Consider the following 19,316-nt stretch of genomic DNA (forward strand, 5'->3'; position numbering starts at 1 on the left):
CAATGGTTCCAGAGGTTTTCCGGCAAACTAAAAGCTTCATGGTTTAAAGTTTCAAACGTTATGAAATTTTAGGGTTTCTGTGGGTCCTTAAAGTCTTAAATTTGGGGATAGAAAAACAGAGTCACCGCTATACATATATGATTATTAAACTTCAAAAGGCTTATTCAATTAAATAAATATGAGCGCTGCATGATTCAAAGTCAGACTGCTTTCGTTCAACAAGGATTGAGGTTTCAGGGCAGTTCGCAATAAGTGAATACCACACATTTGTGCCTAATGATTGCTTATGACGCGCTGACCATGTGTAGGCCTACGTCACTGGCATAAAGTTGGTTTGACTTTGGACATTCGATATTCGCACATTTAGGGACCGTCTCTAAAGTTACATCCGACATTGGTATACACATTTCTAACTTCAATAGCATTTGAAGACAACAATTTACAGTCAAAATCAATATATTTTTGATATTTACTAAAATAAACTGTCAAATCATATGTAAAAATTGCTATGTATGTCATACTGTATATACATAAATATGCCATAATTTAAAGCTCAATAACATTTGAAGACAACAATTTACAGTCAAAACCAACTGTAAAGCGTTCATCTACATGTCAGCTATAATACTCACCTTTTATATTTTTGATATTTTTGAAATTTACTAAAGTAATCTGTCATATCATGTAAAAATTGCTATGTATGTCATACTGTACTCATACATAAATATGCCATAATTTAAAGCTCAATAACATTAAAAGGGAATAATTTACAGTCATAAAACCAACTGTAAAGTGTTTATCTAGGTGTCAGCTATCATGTACACCTTTTATATGTTTGATATTTAACCATGCAAGAACCAAAAAGTAGAACCAAAAATAAATGATATCATAATAATGAAATAACAGAACTGATAATACACAAACGTTTTAATATATCAAATAGGCCTATGTTTATTTATTTTCTTTATTTTATTTTCTGTCAGCTGGCCACCAGATAACTGCGCTTTGACCCAACTGACAAATTTTGTAACTGATTGGAAAACATGAGGGGAATTAATTTATTTGTATACAGACAGATTGTGAGTGGGAATGAAATAACTTATTTACATAAACAACACTTCGTCAGGTGCATTCAATTCACTTTCGTTGGAGTAAGATTGTGGTGTGACCTACCTACACAGAAATACATTTAAATTAAATACATTTTTAAACTAGTGATGGTGAAATGAAGCTTAGCAAAGCACTGAGGATTTCCCCTCAACTGTATCATAAAATGGTTCATTACTCGAAGCTTTTCAACACGGCACACCACTAACGACATCTTGTGGTCAAAAGGTGGAAAAATCTGCCATTTGCGTCCCAGCTGACCCAGACATTTTTCATTGTTTCAAATAATATTTCAGTTTGTGCTACGGAAGCCGTATATGGCAATACAAATGTTTAGTCTAGATAAATATTAGGGTAACACTTTACCTTGAAGGGGTGTGCATAAGACTGACACGACCCCTTCATAAGGAGTTTTTATGCATGTTTATGACAACTGTCATTAAGTGCCATTCCCTCAGTTATTTCATTTTTAATGCAAAGATAACATTGTTTGAGATGTCTGTGTTATGACAATTTGACATAAACCAATAAATCATAACCTGTCAGTGTCTTTGTCATGACAACTTGACATTACCACGACAACATAATCTGTCATAAACATGACATAGCAGATTATTTATCAAACTTAAAAGTAACACTTTAGTATTGAACACATATAAACTATTAACTATGACTTTTCCCTCAATAAGATCCTAATTTACTGCTTATTAATAGTTAATTGTTAAGTTTATGTATTGGGTAGGATTAGGAATGTAGAATAAGGTCATGCAGAAGAAAGCATTAATATGTGCTTAATAAGTAGGCCTACTATTAAATAGCCAATATTCTAGTAATATGCATGCTAATAGTAATAAGCAACTAGTTAAAAGACCCTAAAATAAAATGTTACCAATATTTTATAACAGTGTCATCTTTTTTAAGAAATTTGAAATTGTCTATTATCTGACCTTCTATTGGAGGAAACTTTAAAAAAATTAAAAATATACATGACGCTGTTATAAAATTATTTGACAGTGTATTAACACATAGTTTTTTTCAATTGCTAGCATACTTTTGTCCAATCTGTAGTCACATTTTCAAAACTCTAAACACATTTAGCAGAACATCCGTCTGTTGTGACCATACCATTAACACAATTCATGTCGTTTTCACACAAAATGCAGTCAATTAACACGTTTCTAAAATGCTTACATTTTTTTTTTTTTTCATATAAGATTACCCCATACCAAAATCATGGATCTTTCTCATCTTATTTGTAAATGCTTAAACACAGCAAGTCATAAATGAAATCTTTAAATATAGGATAAAACCTCTACTTTTGCAACAACAGCAGTACTGGAAAAGTATTGGAAAAAATATAAAAACAAATACTGAAACAATTGATAATTGGAGGTTACAGTTTTTTACAGATGCTAGGACACATTTCTCAATACTTAGGTCACTTTTGCAAAACTCTTCACACAGTTCTCCTAACCAACTTTCAGCTTGGCAAAGCAGTTAATTTCACATTCAAAATGCACTACAACTACCAAAACACTTTATTCAGGTCTCAAATCAACTCATTCTTCCAGAACACTAGCAAAGGTTGACAGCCGACAAACACACTTTGTCACCCACAAAACAATGACCTAAAAAACACTAACAACATGAAGCATTATACAATGTTTTCTTGTGTAAAACAAGGACATATCTCTGTTTATAATTCACTGCAATATATGTTACTGGAATAAATCAGACATGATGCAGAATTCGTCAATATTTTATGTTGTTTATTTATTTTTATTTTTTTGCACTGAGTAATTCCAAAATACAAAATACAATGAGAATCAGCTGTGGCTGGTCCAATTGTCCAATTGTTTTTATAGCATTTAATTTTAAGATTTAAAATATATTTCATTAAAATATTACTGTAGGAATGTAGCAAATTGCTGTCTTATTCAGTTTTGTATTATGTTATTGTTTTGAACATAAGTTTAACAGTTTTGAAAACAGTATGTAAGCATGTGCAAATAGGCCTGTACGTACAAAGAGTTTTGGCAGTTGTTGTGTCTGAGTGAGAAAAGAATTCATGAAATTTGAGAGATGTAGTCACTGAATGCATTTTGTGCCAAAGCAATGATAATTGATCCTCAGTTTAGCCCACATAGACTTCTGTTGTGCTCACTGTGTGAAGAGTTTTGCAAAAGTGACCTAAGTATTGAGAAATGTGTCCTAGCGTCTGTAAAAAACTGTAAACTTATGTTCAAAACAATAACATAATACAAAACTGAATAACAGCAATTTGCTACATTCCTACAGTAATATTTTAATGAAATATATTTTACAGTTTTTCTCAGTCGCTTTGGTGCATTTCTCACATCACTATTTACATTTGCACAACAGTTAGTTCAACCTCCACAACATTTAGTCATTTGTGCACATCATAGTAGCAGTTTCTCATTCCTTCGAACAAATTGCAAATGCTTTTGGACATGCATCAATTGCTTTCATACAACTCTCTGCTGTTTTATAACATTATCATTTGCTTATGTCATGTCAGTCAAAATTAACTATACTTGTGAATGCTGAATAGTCATTCCATATAAAACTAATAGTCCTCATTTCATTGCTTGAGTCATTACATACAAAAATGTTGAACTAGTTGTCAAAATCTGTCAAGCAAATTTTACACATTTTTTAAAATCTTTTTTTCCTGTAAATGTCTCCTTAATTGAACAATTTGTCTCAAGTGAATCTCAACTTTCACTGATGAGAAGGGGTGTGTGAAGCATTAGTTGCAACCGATGATAAGCCACTTCTCTACAATCACTGTCAGAGCTGAATCCCATAAACCCCCATTTTACAAGCATACGAACCAAGCAGGTGTACCATTTCTACAATACTGTGACACAGAAATGGAAGGTCAGCCTCGTGGAAGAGGGGTAAGGGTGCGGGGAAGAAGGGGAAGGGGACAAAACATGGGAAGAGGAAGAAGAGGCCAAGTACATAGGCAGATCCCTGATGAAATCAGGGGTACAATTGTGGATCATGTTGTCAATCACGGCCTCACAATGGCTGAGGCTGGTCGAAGGGTGCAGCCAAATGTTGGGAGAACCACTGTAAATTCAATTATTCAAACATTTCGTCAGGAGAACAGGTGTGTATAAATGGACAGTAATTCAGCACTAAACAATCTGCACTGCACTTCTGTCATTGTTTCATACATGAAGCTTGCAGTGGGACAAGAACTTGTCACTGTACAGTTTACATTTAGACGTACAGCTTTACTGCATCACACATTTAGTGTATTGTAGTGTACAGTAGTGTTACAGTAAAGATTTGACATATGTACTGCAATATTGTTTACAGTTGTGCACAGCTCTACCCAAAGGGAGTTTATGTTTGTTGCAAATAAGGGTGTCATTTTTCTTTTGCACAATGCTGTGAACAAATTAGAATTGCAAAGAGCATATGCAGTAAAAATGTGAAACATACATATTCAATACAGTAATGTGTAACTTTACTGTATTTTTCAAATGGCTGTGCAAATAGTATATAGTGCTGTCTTGAGCATTTTCAGGTAGTGTCACCAAGATCTGAATTTTTTGCATTGGAAAACATTGACAGAGTAAACTGTCATAATGAAAACATGACAAAGCCATTTGACTATCTTGTTCATAAACAATGGTGTCAGGACTTTTCATCTTGATGACACTGACACTTTCATTGACACAAATACTTGCTTTTGAGGAATGACCTATCCATTTTGAGCAAGTGACACGCTTTTGCAGGTTATCAACTAGGTTTTGCAGTTTGTACTAATTGTTTTGAGAACTGCATTAACTGTTGTGCAAATGTAAATAGTGATGTGAGAAATGCACCAAAGCGACTGAGAAAAACTGTAAATCTTAAAATTAAATGCTATAAAAACAATTGAATTGTATCTGTATCAGTGGATGGTGTGTATACAAATTCCTGTATTTTGGAATTACTCAGTGCAAAAAAATAAAAATAAATAAACGACATAAAATATTGATGGATTCTGCATCATGTCTGATTCATTCCAGTAACATATATTACAGTGAATTATAAACAGAGATGTGTCCTTGTTTTACACAAGAAAACATTGTATAATGCTACATGTTGTTAGTGTTTTTTAGGTCATTGTTTTGTAGGTGACAATGTGTGTTTGCCGGCTGACAACATTTGCAAGTGTTCTGGAAGAATGAGTTGATTTGAGACCTGAATAAAGTGTTTTGGTAGTTGTAGTGCATTTTGAATGTGAAATGAACTGCTTTGCCAAGCTGAAAGTTGGTTAGGAGAACTGTGTGAAGTGTTTTGCAAAAGTGACCTAAGTATTGAGAAATGTGTCCTAGCGTCTGTAAAAAACTGTAATTAGCAGATCACTTAAATATTTAGAAATAGCAGATTCCAATCTCTTTTGGAGGCATAGTCAGGTGTTGAATTTATTTTCATTACATGGAGAAAAAAAAAGTAAAATAGTAAAAGTAAAATAGGAAATGTGCTGGATTGTACATATGGTTTTCCCCCTTTTACACATGTGGAACCTATGAAAACTTATTTCTGAAAAAAAAAAAGAAAAAAAAAAGGAAATTTTATCTCACAATTCTGACTTTTTTTCTCTCAATTCCTAGTTTATATCTCACAATTCTGAGATTTTTCTTTTTTTTTGATAAATTACCTTTTTATGCTTTTTAGTTTGAACTAATTTTTATATGCAATATGCTAGTTCAATAGTATATAACAATTAGTTCAAACTTTGGCCTGTGGAGGGTAGTATTACGCTTAGCAGTGTCTACACTGCTGGAATTCTAATAGAGGAGAAGAAGAAGAGAGCTAGTTCAAGATGAGCATTTAAGGTTAAAACTTACATAATTTTCAATTTTTTTCAGAAAATGAGCGATGGTTTCACTAGATAAGACCCTTATTTTTCATCTGGGATCGTGTTGAACAATTTGAAGCTGCTGTGAAACTAATTTTGACCTTCAACTGTTTGGTGCCCATTGAAGTCTACTATAAGGAGAAAAATCCTGGAATGTTTTCATCAAAAACTTTAATTTCTTTTCGACTGAAGAAAGAAAGACATGGACATCTTGGATGACATGGGGGTGAGAAAATTATCAGGAAAAGTTTATTTAAAAGTGTACTAATCCTTTAAGTATTGGTAAACTCTTGTTAGCAATTGAGAAAACTGTAATGCCTACGTATTAACAATGAGATCAGGCTGGCTTTACATGTTTGCTGGCAAGGATAACATTAGTTGATTGAATGGTTACGAGTAACAAAATGTAACAAAGTCAAGGATGAATCAATTTGATCAGAGCAACTGAGAAAAAAGGAAAGCAGGAAAAACATTCCAATGCAGACTGTAAGAACAATGCACAGACAAAAAAGCACAGACTTCATGCTCAAACACCTCACCAAAAGCCACTCGTGACCAAGAAGAACATAAAAGGCTGACCAGTATGCTAAAGATTTTTTGGATAAGCCTGTGGAGTTCTAGAAGAATGCTTTATGGAGAGATATTACCAAACTGGAACTTTTTGGACCCATGCAAAAGCAGTATGTCTGGTGCAAAAAAAGGAATGGCTTATATGGGCAGAAGAACACCATCCCCAGGGTCGAACATGGAGCTGGACCAGTCTTGTTATGGGGTTCTTTGCTGCTGCAGGAAGTGAAAATCTTGACTGTATGAAGGACATCATGGATTTTGTAGTATCAGGCCATTTTGTCAGAGAATGTGATACTTTCTCTGCAAAGACTGAAGGTGATCATCGGACTTTCCAGCAGGACAATGATCATAAAGTTTACATCCAAATCTACCCAAGCTTGGTTCAGGGATCGGTCCTGGAATGTCTTGAGTGGCCTGTTCAGTCTCTGGACTTAAATACTAATGAAAATCTTTGTTGGGATTTGAAGAAAGCAGTGACAGCACAGAAACCATAGAATATCAGTGAAGTTCATTGGAAGTTTTTGGACATGAGAATGGACTAAGATTCTAGTAGAGAGGAGCTAGAAGCTTGTAAGCACTTATATGCAAGGTTGGAGGTTATTGAGAGTAAAGGATTCTCTACAAATTACCGAGTTTTGGGGTTTGAATAATTTTATGGATGTTTAAAGCTACTTTAATTATTATTATTTAATTTTTTTCATTTGTACCATGCAGTAACCAACTTTACATTTACTTTCTTTGATGGTTTGCTGATGCCTTGAATTGTTTAATAAAATGTCTTGCAGATCAGAGGGGTTGAATAATTTAGATTGCAAATGTCTATAATGCACATGTGTGACGTGCACAGGAATAGCCTGTTTTCTGTTTTAGTTTTCTAAAAGTTTCTCTGTTCTTACACAATAAACTTTAAAAAAGTAGTTACCGGTATGTGCAAAAGATGTGAACAGTATATTTATTTGAGGACACATATATATATATAACCTATACAATGGCACTTGAAAATTATATTTAAATTCACATTGTGTCATCAGTGTGTCAGCTGTCATGAAGATCTATTTTTATGTATTTATTTTAATAGTTACTAACATTCTCATGATTAAGTCATTATTGTTAATTTTCTAATAAAGTTCAGCACTAGTGAAAAGTTTCAGTTCATATGAGTGATTTAAAAATATATATTTGTCATCAATCAGTTATCTGCCATATTTTTTTTGTTAACATGTCAGCAAAATCCACTATTCATCTAACTGGCGATAGCATGGAGAGCTAGAGTCTCTGTAGTGGCTGTAGGGTTTCCACCTGTTGAGAACTGCAAGGCATTTCCAGCAGAAATTCTGCTTGCAGGAGGAGCAGGTCATCGCGTTGCATCCCGTTATTCTCTAAAAAAAAGAAGAAAAAAAAAAAGGCAGGGGTGAAGGAGCACAAAAATTCAATTTTTTTCATTTTGTTTTGTTTTCAAAAAGTGTCAGATTCCAATAGCTGATGGAAGTTTCTATATTTCAAGCAGTATGGTTATGGTAAATGAAAATTATTTTACTGGGTCACTGCTAGTATTAAATAATTAAAATGCCATTTGAAGGATGGGTTCTTTATGTCCCCCTTCATTGAAACACTAATGGTTTTAAAAGTCCTGGTCAGAATTATTGGCACCCTTGGTAAATATGATCAAATAAGGCTGTGAAAATAAATCTGCATTGTTTATCCTTTGATCTAAGTTTACATTATGAAATAAGTGTTTTTCTCTAATACACATTGGTCACAATTATTGGCACCCTTAGAAATTCCTAAAAAAGTAAAATATATCTGAAATATATTCCCCTTCATATTTACATTTGTAGCACACCAGGCTGACTAGGAACTACTAGCTAGTTTGTATCTAACTCTGTACTTTATTCAATTGCACAATTTGTTCTTAAGGCAGGCCGTAGATAGTAGGTCGTAAGCTCTCCGTGAAATAATGCATAGTCGCATAATGTGACGTTTACCCTCAATGATCCAATAACAGCCTTTAAATACGTGAGCAGAAGTTGTGTTTAAATACCTTGAATTTCAGTTTATCTTTCATTCTAATATCTTTTGCCTCATGTAACTAACAGTAAATAAGTTACCATTAAATACGATACTACTTAATCGTGAATAACAAGAGTTTTTTTTATGTAAATAACATTCAGAAACTGTATTTAAAGCAAAATTAAGGATCAGTAAATACTGATCAAAAAAACAAAAAAACATATGACATGAGTCGGGCTGTTCACGGGTTTGTTCGAAGAGCAGCTATTTATTATGTTCTCTCCTCAAAATGTGAGTGAATGTCAGCAATAACATTAAAGAATTTTCTGAATCTGTTGGGTAAAATAAGAGAGAACGATGCAGTTCAGTCAGTCTGCTATTTTATTCCAACCATTACTCCTGTCTGAGGCTTCCATAAATATTTAGTTAATAGTTATGCTTCAACTAAGTTTAATGTGCAATCAAAAAATATTTAGAGTATGGGTTTGTGTCGAAGAGCAGCTAATTTTTGTCACAAAATAGAAAGTGGCTGTAAGAAAATAGCTGATGCGTTGAAAATTCAACAGGAAATGTTACAAATCTGCTGGGAAGAGGACGCATGTCTATATTGTCTTAATGTACGGCAAGGAGGATAGTTCGATGGCCTAAAGCCGAGTTCAGACTGCACGATTTTAGCCCCGATTTTGGCTCGCCGACAGGTTTTGAGAAATCGCTGAATACCCGAAATCACAGGCAAATCGGTGCTCGTAAATGAGCAAAGACGCGATCTGAGAGAATCGCCGACGAGTCACCGACGCCCTTGAGATATTTGGCATGCTAAATATCTGGACCTGTCGGCGATTCAAAATCCTGCTGTGTGAAAAGTGTTCTGTTTCTGACTGAAAACTACATCGGCGATGACCGACAGCCAATGAGAGAGCAAGATACAGAGCAGCAGGGAGTTCAGGGAGGAGTTGCATTCTCGTTGCAGAACACACAATCCTTGTACCTCACGTCTCCCCAACCATTTCCTCCTCCATAGTCTTCTTTTCTTTTTCTTGTTTTCGCTGCAAATCAGCGCACAGGCAGTATTGCAAGCTTCTTGCGGGCTACCATTTTTAATAATAATCCCAGTCTCACGTGAGAACTCCAGTGATATCGCGTTGTTTCCTTGTCACATCTCGCATGTGTTTGGGTGCCAGACAGAGTTGTCGACGATTCTTCCTATTGTAAAGTCATGCAGTGTGAAACCCTCTGTCGCCGATCCATCGTGCAGTGTGAACACAGCAGTGACTGAATGCTGGCCAAGATAGTCATGCAGTGTGAAAAGAACAGTGACCCGACTACTTTGAAAATCGTGCAGTCTGAACTCGGCTTAAGACTGTCCAAGGATCACAGCTGGAGAACTGCAGAAAATTGAGTCTCAGGGTCAGAAAGCCTAAAAAAAAAAACCTCATCACCACAAGTTGTTTAGGAGAGTTTCAAGAAAAAATCCTCCTCTCTCATCCAAAAACACACTCCAGCATATTTAGTTTGTAAGACACTACTGGAACTTCAAACGGGACTGGGTTCTATAGTCAGATGAAACAAAAAAAAAAGAGCTTTTTGCCAGCAAACCCAAGTACCCCATGCCCGCAGTTGCATATACTGCTGGATCTTTAATATTCAGGGGTTATTTTTTTCTGCCGGAGGTCCTGGACATCATGGATTCTATCAAATACCAACACATAAAAATTCAAAACCATCTTATAATGGGCCGTGATTGGATCTTCAATCAGGACAATGATCCAAAACAAACATCAAAATCAACACAAAAAAATGGGTCACTGAGCACAAAATGGTTCTGCCATGTCCAATCCAGTCCACTGACCTGAATCCTATAGAAAACTGAAGAGGAGAGTGTATCAACATTGACCTGGAAATGTGAAGGATCTGGAGAGATTGGTCTCTGATCTCTTATCAGGTGTTCTCCAAACTCATCAGGTATTATAGGAGAAGCCTCTTGGCTGTTATCTTAGCAAAAGGCGGTTGCAAAAAGTATTAAATAAAAGGGTACCAATATTGTTTTTCTCAGTCAACAAAAAGAGAAAATATGATTATTTTTGAAAGCTTTTTCTAAGGATCACTCCTTTAAGATTACACCTTTTATAAAACAAAAGTTTGCATTCATGAGCAAGTAGTTTCTGACCTGTACGTTAATGCCACAGGAAGGGCACTGTTTGGAGTTGTCCTTCAGCCAGTCTTCGGTTAAAAATTCATGAATTGCTGTTTGATTTATCAGCTTTTCATAACTCTTTTCAGGTTCTTCCCTCTCCTTTTCACTAGCAGCGAGGTACTCATCCCTCAATCTGCGAAGCTCATCTGTTAAAGAAATGCAGACACATTATGTATATATATATATATATATATATATATATATACATATATATATACACACACACACACACACACACACACACACACACACACACACACACACACACACACACACACACACTATATTGCCAAAAGTTTTGGGATGCCTGCTTTTACATGAACTTTAATGACATTCCATTCTTAATCCGTAGGATTTAATATGGAGTTGGCACACCCTTTGCAGTTATAATAGCTTCAACTCTTCTGGCAAGGCTTCCACAAGGTTTAGGAGTGTGTTTATGGGAATTTTTGACCATTCTTCAAGAAGTGCATTTGTGAGGTCAGGCAGTGATGTTGGTGAGAAGGCCTGGCTCGCAGTCTCCGCTCTAATTCATCCTAAAGTTTTTCTATCAGGTTGAGGTCAGAACTCTGTGCAGGCCAGTTTGGTGTGGTCCTCCACACCAAACTCGCTCATCCATGTCTTTATGCACCTTGCTTTATGCACTGGTGCGCAGTTATGTTGGAACAGGAAGGGGCCATCCCCAAACTATTCCCACAAAGTTGGGAGCATGAAATTGTCCAAAATGTCTTGGAATGCTGAAGCATTAAGAGTTCCTTTGACAGGAACTAAAGGGCAAAGCCCAACCCCTGAAAAACACATAACCCCCCCTCCACCAAATTTTAAACTTAGCACAATGCAGTCAGGCAAGTACCGTTCTCCTGGCAACCGCCAAACCAAGACTCATCCATCAGATTGCCAGACAGAGAAGCGTGATTCGTCACTCCAGAGAACACGTCTCCACTGCTCTAGAGTCCAGTGGCGGCGTGCTTTACACCACTGCATCCAACACCTTGTATTGCACTTGGTGATGTAAGGCTTGGATGCAGCTGCTCGGTCATGGAAACCCATTACTTGAAGCTCTCTACGCATTGTTCTTGAGCTAAACTGAAGGCCACATGAATTTTGGAGGTCTGTAGCTATTGACTCTGCAGAAAGTTGGCGACTCCTGCGCACTGTGCGCCTCAGCATGCGCTGACCCCGCTCTGTGATTTTACGTGGCCTACCACTTTGTGGCGGAGTTGCTGTTGTTCCTATTTAGTAGTGAGTAAATTTCACGAATGGACTTATCGCACAGGTGGCAACCTATCACAGTTCCACGCTTGAATTCACTAATCTCCTGGGAATGACCCATTCTTTCACAAATGTTTGTAGAAGCAGTCTGCATGCCTAGGTGCTTGATTGTATACACCTGTGGCCATGGAAGTGATTGGAACACCTGAATTCAATGATTTGGAGGGGTGTCCCAATACTTTTGGCATTATAGTGTATATTGAACTGTTCAATAACAGCAAGATCACACTCATAATAATGATGTTGGAATGAATATCACAGATGCATTGAACAGATATTGTATAATATAATAGTATAATGAAACTAAATGAAACATCGATATAATAGTGAAGGGGTGGATTCTGGAATCCACTGCCGCTTCAATATATATCTTTTAAGTTATTAATCAACATTTATATTTGAATGACTTCTTCAATGTATGTTAAAGCATCTATTTTCCTCTGTACCTCTCACTGAGAGAAAAGAACATGTTATCAGTATGTTTTGGGAAAGTTTCCTGCTCAGAGCAGATCTCAGATCAACTTCAGCCTTGAAGAAGCTGTGAATCGTGTATGTGTGCTAAGTGTTTTGTGCAGGTCCCTTTGTTCTGGACAACTGGCATTCTGCTTGAGACCAGCAGACACCATGTCATGACCCCAATAGGACATCCGATACCTAAATGCAGGGTCCCCCTCGTCATCACCGTGACGAAGGGAGATATGCTTCTTACTATCTGTCCACGTGAGGAAAATTTCTAATCTTGTCTATTTTTCTTAGCCAATCAGAATCATCCAACCTGAAGTAATGACATAGTTAGTTGACTCTGTTAGAGTATAATTGTTGTGGAAATGTGAATGTACGCAGAGCGGCCTACGAACTCCTTGTGAGACTTGAAGCTGGCTTCTGCTGATGAAACTGCAAACTATTCTTCATTAAATTTTTCTTCAATTTGTTAATTTTTTTAAACTTTGATTCCGGGTCTTTATTCAACATATCTGGTTTCAATGGTCCTAAACTGTTTATCCCCAACAATAGTATAATGATCGCTAAATGAAACACCGATGTACATTGTGTCATAGTGCTTCGTTGTGTACTATGAATATTGTTGGCTCTGTGACAAATTACTTAATCTATTGTTGCTTTGAATAAAAGTGTCTGCTAAATGCATAAAATACAAATGAAACTGACTTGACCTAACTGTACTTCTTGTGTGTATGAAAGGACACTCCACTGTGGTCTTACATTCTTTGCAGTTAGAGAGACCATGGTATGTTCGTTTGCAGAGGGTGCAGAAGACGAATTGGCATGAGGGGCAGATGCCCATGTTGGTGTCAGGCTCGATGATCATAACGGGCAAATTCATCTTCGCCCACGAGAAGTTTCACCTGGAGTATAATAGCAATACAGTGGCGATAGTTCGTCTTAAAGAGTTCACCCAAAAATTAAATTACCCTTATGTCATTACAAACCTGTAAGACTTTTGTTCATCTTCGAAACACTTTCAGGGTCCAGAAAGGTAGTAAAGACATTATTAAAACAATTGACATGACAGCAGTGGTTCAGCCTTAATTTTATGAAGTGACGAGAATACTTTTTGTTTTAATATCCCAAATATATAATATATATATATATATATATATATATATATATATATATATATATATATAGTGTCATATAACTCTTGGATTTCATCAAAAAATATCTTAATTTGTGTTCTGAAGATAAACAAAGATCTTTACGGGTGTGGAATGACCTGAGGGTGAGTAATTAATTACAGAATTTTCATTATTGGGTGAACTAACCCTTTAAACTACTGTTCATACAGCTGAAGTGCTTAATAGTCAAAACCTATTCATAGCTCATAAACACGCAAGAAAAAGTACCTGTGCAGGAGAGGCCATGGACATACACTCGGGCTCAGGGCAAGTAAGGGATTGGACTTTGCCTTCTCTAATCTGGATCTGAAAGTATTCCTTCACACAGGCCTTACAGTAGACATGCTGACACTCTTTGAAGAGCAAAGAGTTGGAACCCAGATTCTCAGAGAAGCAGATTCCACAGCAAAAAACCTTGCCATCGAACACCTTCTGCTTCTGAGCATCATTAAAATCCAGCAGCTGGGTTAGTATATCTGTGTGAGGGTCAACTTCTTGAACTGCTCGTTGGTCCAACTCTTGCACTTTACTCTTTTCTACAGCTGTGTCTACTGCTTGGTTCTGACCAGATTCATATTGAGGCTGCCCACCAATGGTTCGGATCTCGAGTGGAGACTGGATGTTCAGAAATTCTAGAGATTCTTCCTTTAGAAACTGGATCCAGGTAAAAAGAATCACATAGCCCCTGTTCTCTTCCCAAAGTTCGTCCAGTCTCTTGCAAAGTGCAGTGATCTTTTAGAAATTAAATAACTTATTAATTACGCAGAGATTATCTTAATGGTCATGCCTTTATCATTATACCAATATCATGACCAAAAATAAAATACCAAATAATTCTATAAATAAAAATACAAAATCATTGAATGTTATCATTTAATTAGCTCAGATCAATGCTAAAATGCAAACCTGGACTCTTGAAAGCCATTTGGAGCTTAGAGTAAAGACTGGAGCCGATGATGAAGGGTAGTCTGTAGGTAGTTCAAAACTCAGAACCAAGGGGGGTAGAAAGGATATACCACACTCTATGCATGCCTCCCCTATGAAAAATATGCACAAAACATAAGCTCATAAAGACTATGGGGAACACATGCAATATCACCAAAGTTAATTGAATTAAAAATTGTGTTATATAATCAAATAAATATAATAAAAAAGGTATTTGTGACTTTTTATCTTACAACGTGGACTTTTTTTCTCGCAATTGCAATTAAAATCCCTTATGTTGTGTTTGGGTCATTATTGTTATTGCACTGGAGTAAAACTTACTGATTTTGCTCAAACAGGGTTTAACTACTTCCCAAATTTTTGTACTTTTTTGGGATTTTTTCCCACTTTATTACACTTTGCCAGTCAAAAAATGACCCGCCTACAAAAAATAGCTTATAAATCTTTCATTACGCTACATTTTCACCAAAATATTGGATTTAATTTTTTTGTCAACTTGTTTTATTCCAATAAGGACAGGTTTTGTGTTTCTTTTTGGAACTGATTGATCTTAGGCCTCATTGATCTGAGCTTATGCTCCTCAGTTTTTGAGTGAAAAAATGTTTGTATAATTTAAACTACCAGTTGCAAGAAAAAAATCATACCACTTTTAAATTGTGGTACAGTTTAAGAAGAACAAAAAAGGTGACTTTGTTTGGAGAAAAAAAAGGCATAAACGTTGAGTATGAGAGCTGCGGTTTAAACTTGTTTTTGATGTTTTTTCTTTTGGCCTTGGTATCATGTTTATCATGATGGTTTATAGTAGCCTCTAATAGTTCAAATTACAAAATTTTTTAAAATCACAGTGTTTTTTTGTTTGTTTGTTTGTTTTTAAACCAAATCTTACCCTTGTAAAAAATCTTACCCTTGACTAGCAGTCTGAAATTAGAAGGAAGCTCAAGGCACAGATGGATCTTGCCACTCTGCCTTGATTCTGTCCTATTAAACTCCTCTTCATCATATATGCTCGCTAGAGCCAGCAGTTCATCTGATTGTGCTTCCTGGTTGGCTGACATTTGAACATTCCTGAGATCAATATAAAAACAAGTATTGTAAAACTTCAAGAATACCGGAAACCAAAGAGTTGATGGACTCTATTGACTTCCATAGTATTTTTCCCCTCATACTATTGAAGTCAATATAGGGCCCATCAACTGTTTGGTTCCCATATTCTTAAAAAAATGTCTTTTAAGTTCAGCAGAAGAAAGAAATTCACACAGGTTTGGAACAACTTAAGGGTGAGTGAATGATGACAGAATTTTCATTTTTGGGTGAACTATCTCTTAACTGCCGAACTGATGCATGAACAGGGACTGAATGTAGAACATTAAGTAGTTTTAGAGTAAACATAAAACAGTGTTTGCATTTAACTTTTGTAAAAGGATATTCAATGAGAAAACATTAAGCAGGACTCATTAAGCGTCCACTTGCATTACATCAGTGGTGTCCAAACTCGGTCTGGAGGGCCACTGTCCTGCAGAGTTTAAGGTTTTGATTCTGGCTTTCAGGACTGCCACTGGAATAGTAGCAACCCCACCATCCTGCCAGTTAAAGTCACTAACAATTATGTAATTTATAGTGAATTTACTTCTAAAATAGGGTAAATATAATTATGTAGATTGGGTAACTTTTGGTCATAGAGATGAATGGAAAAGTGTCCCAATTTTATTTGTATTTGGATTACATTTTAAAATGAGTACTACTGTATGCAGTGCTTGAAGTGAAAAAAAAAAAGTGGTGAAAATTTTTAAATGGCTTTGTATGTTAACACTTCTGTATGAGGGTGGGGCAGTGCCCATATTTATCCACTTGAAATTACAGAACTCTATATAAACAGAATAATTTCTAAATTATTAACATATATTTAACATTATTTAACAAATATTTTTTATAGTTTATTTTAAATCATAAAGTGAGATGGATATTTATTAAAATTTAGCGCATGGTTTTCTCAGATAGGTTGGCTATGTAAAGTACTAAGGGTGGAAGAGGTGCCCTCCCAAGCTCAGCGGCATTTTACATTTTTCCAATGCAAATCTGTGGTGAAATAGGGAAATGCACCGTGCCTTAACTGAGAGCCATATGTGCAGACATGTTTTTTTTTACATTAATTGAATGTAATTCCATACAATGCTATATCAATCCATGCCAGTAAAGAGTATGTCTGCATCAGTTCAGCAAATTCGTCAGATTGTGAACATTTAAGATATGAAACAAAGATGGGCCAAATACTACATTATATATAAATAAATCACCATCAAATTGGTAAAAGTATAAATCCTTTCATTTAAACGTGCTCCTGTGAATAGTCTTTAAATATAAATAGAAATATAGGGGCTGGTTGGGTCAAGGGTTGGTTGGCACGCAGTTAAATCCCAGTACACTATAGGGCGCTGCCACAAAAATCTAACATTAAAATGACTGCCCTCTTGACCAGACCACACCAGTTTACTGAAATCATTCAACTGTCACTAACTATTGAGATGAGGACAACTTTTCTATTTTAGAGTCTCAAAACAAAAAAAAAAGTTCCCCCACTAAATATATTGTAGAACTGTGATAGATAGAGATATATAAAATGTAAGGATTTCAGTTTATAGAGATAGGAATCATCTATATTTTGACAGGAAATTTACAAGTTTCTGATGAGCTATACTATGTGGCTAACATCATGTCTGTAAAGAGGTGTGGATGGGGTTGGTTGACACACTGATTTGGGGGTTGGTTGGCACATAGCCATTTGGTTAAAAAAAATTATTAATTTATGTATTTTACATGTTAAAACAATGAATATAATGTAATATAATATAATGAACTAACTTATGTATGAAATAATTTTCTTTTAGAAGTTAAAATGGTCAGAAAATATTAAGAACAACAGAGAGAGCAAAGACTGTGTCAACCAACCCCATCCACACCTCTTTACTGACATGATGTTAGCCACATTGCATAGCTCATCAGAAACTTGTAAATTTCCTGTCAAAATATAGATGAAATCCTTACATTTTATATATCTCTATCTATCACAGTTCTACAATATATTTAGTGGGGAGAACTTTTTTTGGTTTTGAGACTGCATTATTTCTGTTACTCCTAATACTACACATGCACACACACACACACACACACACACACACACACACACACACACACACACACACACATAGCCTACAAACTGCTGTTTAGTTCAAATAAATATACGATCTGGTTTGTTTTGAGTTTTATAGGAATAGCCGGCCTGGAGAAGTTTGTCTTCAGTGCCACACATACACACACACGTACAAACTGTTGTTTAGTTCAATTAAATACAATCTATGGAGAAAATGAGCTGAAATTCTGTTGAATGTTTTTCTGTTTTGAATTAAATTTTCAAGTTTTTTACATTTGTCACCTCGTAACTATAGCATCTGTGCCAACCAACCCCATTGCATGTGCCAACCAGCCCCATACTGGGGGCTGGTTGGCACAAGTGCACAACATGAATTAATGATGAATTTTAAAGGAAATAGGAATCATTCGAGAGTATTACATATATCTGTTGATTAGTTGAGATCATAACCTTTCAGTTGATACTGGTTAGACTATTTTCACATATAACATGACTGAGAAATATGACAGAGAGTGAAAAGTGTGCCAACCAACCCCGCTCTCCCCGACAAAATATCTATCTACATTCCAGAAATTCCAAAAGAACAACCAATAAAAGAAAGTTATACATATTTAAAAAGCAAACAAAAACATGTAGCCTGTTTATTTGTGTCGCTCCTAGTTGGCAAAGGTTATTTACACTGACGTAATGCCGCTTTAACTGTCTGTTCTAACGCAGTGGGTGCAATTTTCAGATGGTCCCTTAATATCATGCGCTTCCGCATCCGTACATTCACTTGTATAAATAATGCCGCTATATTTTGTGTATTGTTGTTATTTAACAATTGTATTTATATGGAAATCAATTCGAGAGCAGATCCTAACATGCGTTTCTACATCTGGCGAAATTTACCAAAACATCCCTTACGAAAATAACCATGGTTTTAATATAGGCTAGTAAACGTGTAGTAACCATGTTTTTATTACGATTTGATTGATTACCATTTGTACAGTTTTACTACAAGTACCATGGCTATAACAAATGTTAATTTGTGGTTACCGTGATATTAACGTAACCGTGATATTAGCTAACTATATTAACCACGCTTAATTTTTTTTGTAAAGAATATTTCCTAATACAATGTAGCCTATATTACTTGCCTAAACGGTAGCATATTGTAAGATGCAAACTCAAGTATGTAACTAGACAAATTAAATGAAAGTGGTAGAACTGTCTAATTACGTCAACAACTGCTTTAACGCTGGGCTGTTTGGTCAGTTCACTCATTTTATTATTCTGAATAATCGGTCAAGGAAATTAAAAGCTTCTAAAATGCTTAGTAGGCTATAATTACCTTCTTATGCTTCTTCTTAGTTTATGGCAATTGGCAAAACTTCGTGGTGTTCCGCCTCTACTGGATGTGATTCCCTGGATGTCGTAGGCAGAGCCTTCTGCTTGGTCTTAAAGCCTTCGTTTTAGGTGAAAGTCTAATTATTTCTCTCTGACCGTCTGTGATTAAGCGAAATTGTGATCATTTTGTGATCCTGAACTGTTTGTTGATGCTGTCAGTGGAAA

General features: G+C 35.7%; 1 pseudogene; it reads right to left on the bottom strand.

Moving 5' to 3' along the window:
* Positions 1 to 7,330: 7,330 nt before the first annotated feature.
* On the bottom strand, positions 7,331 to 19,170 carry LOC125248552 (annotated as a pseudogene).
* Positions 19,171 to 19,316: the final 146 nt, after the last annotated feature.

Source organism: Megalobrama amblycephala, linkage group LG16 (genome assembly GCF_018812025.1).
Source record: "Megalobrama amblycephala isolate DHTTF-2021 linkage group LG16, ASM1881202v1, whole genome shotgun sequence".
NCBI classification, from domain to species: domain Eukaryota; kingdom Metazoa; phylum Chordata; class Actinopteri; order Cypriniformes; family Xenocyprididae; genus Megalobrama; species Megalobrama amblycephala.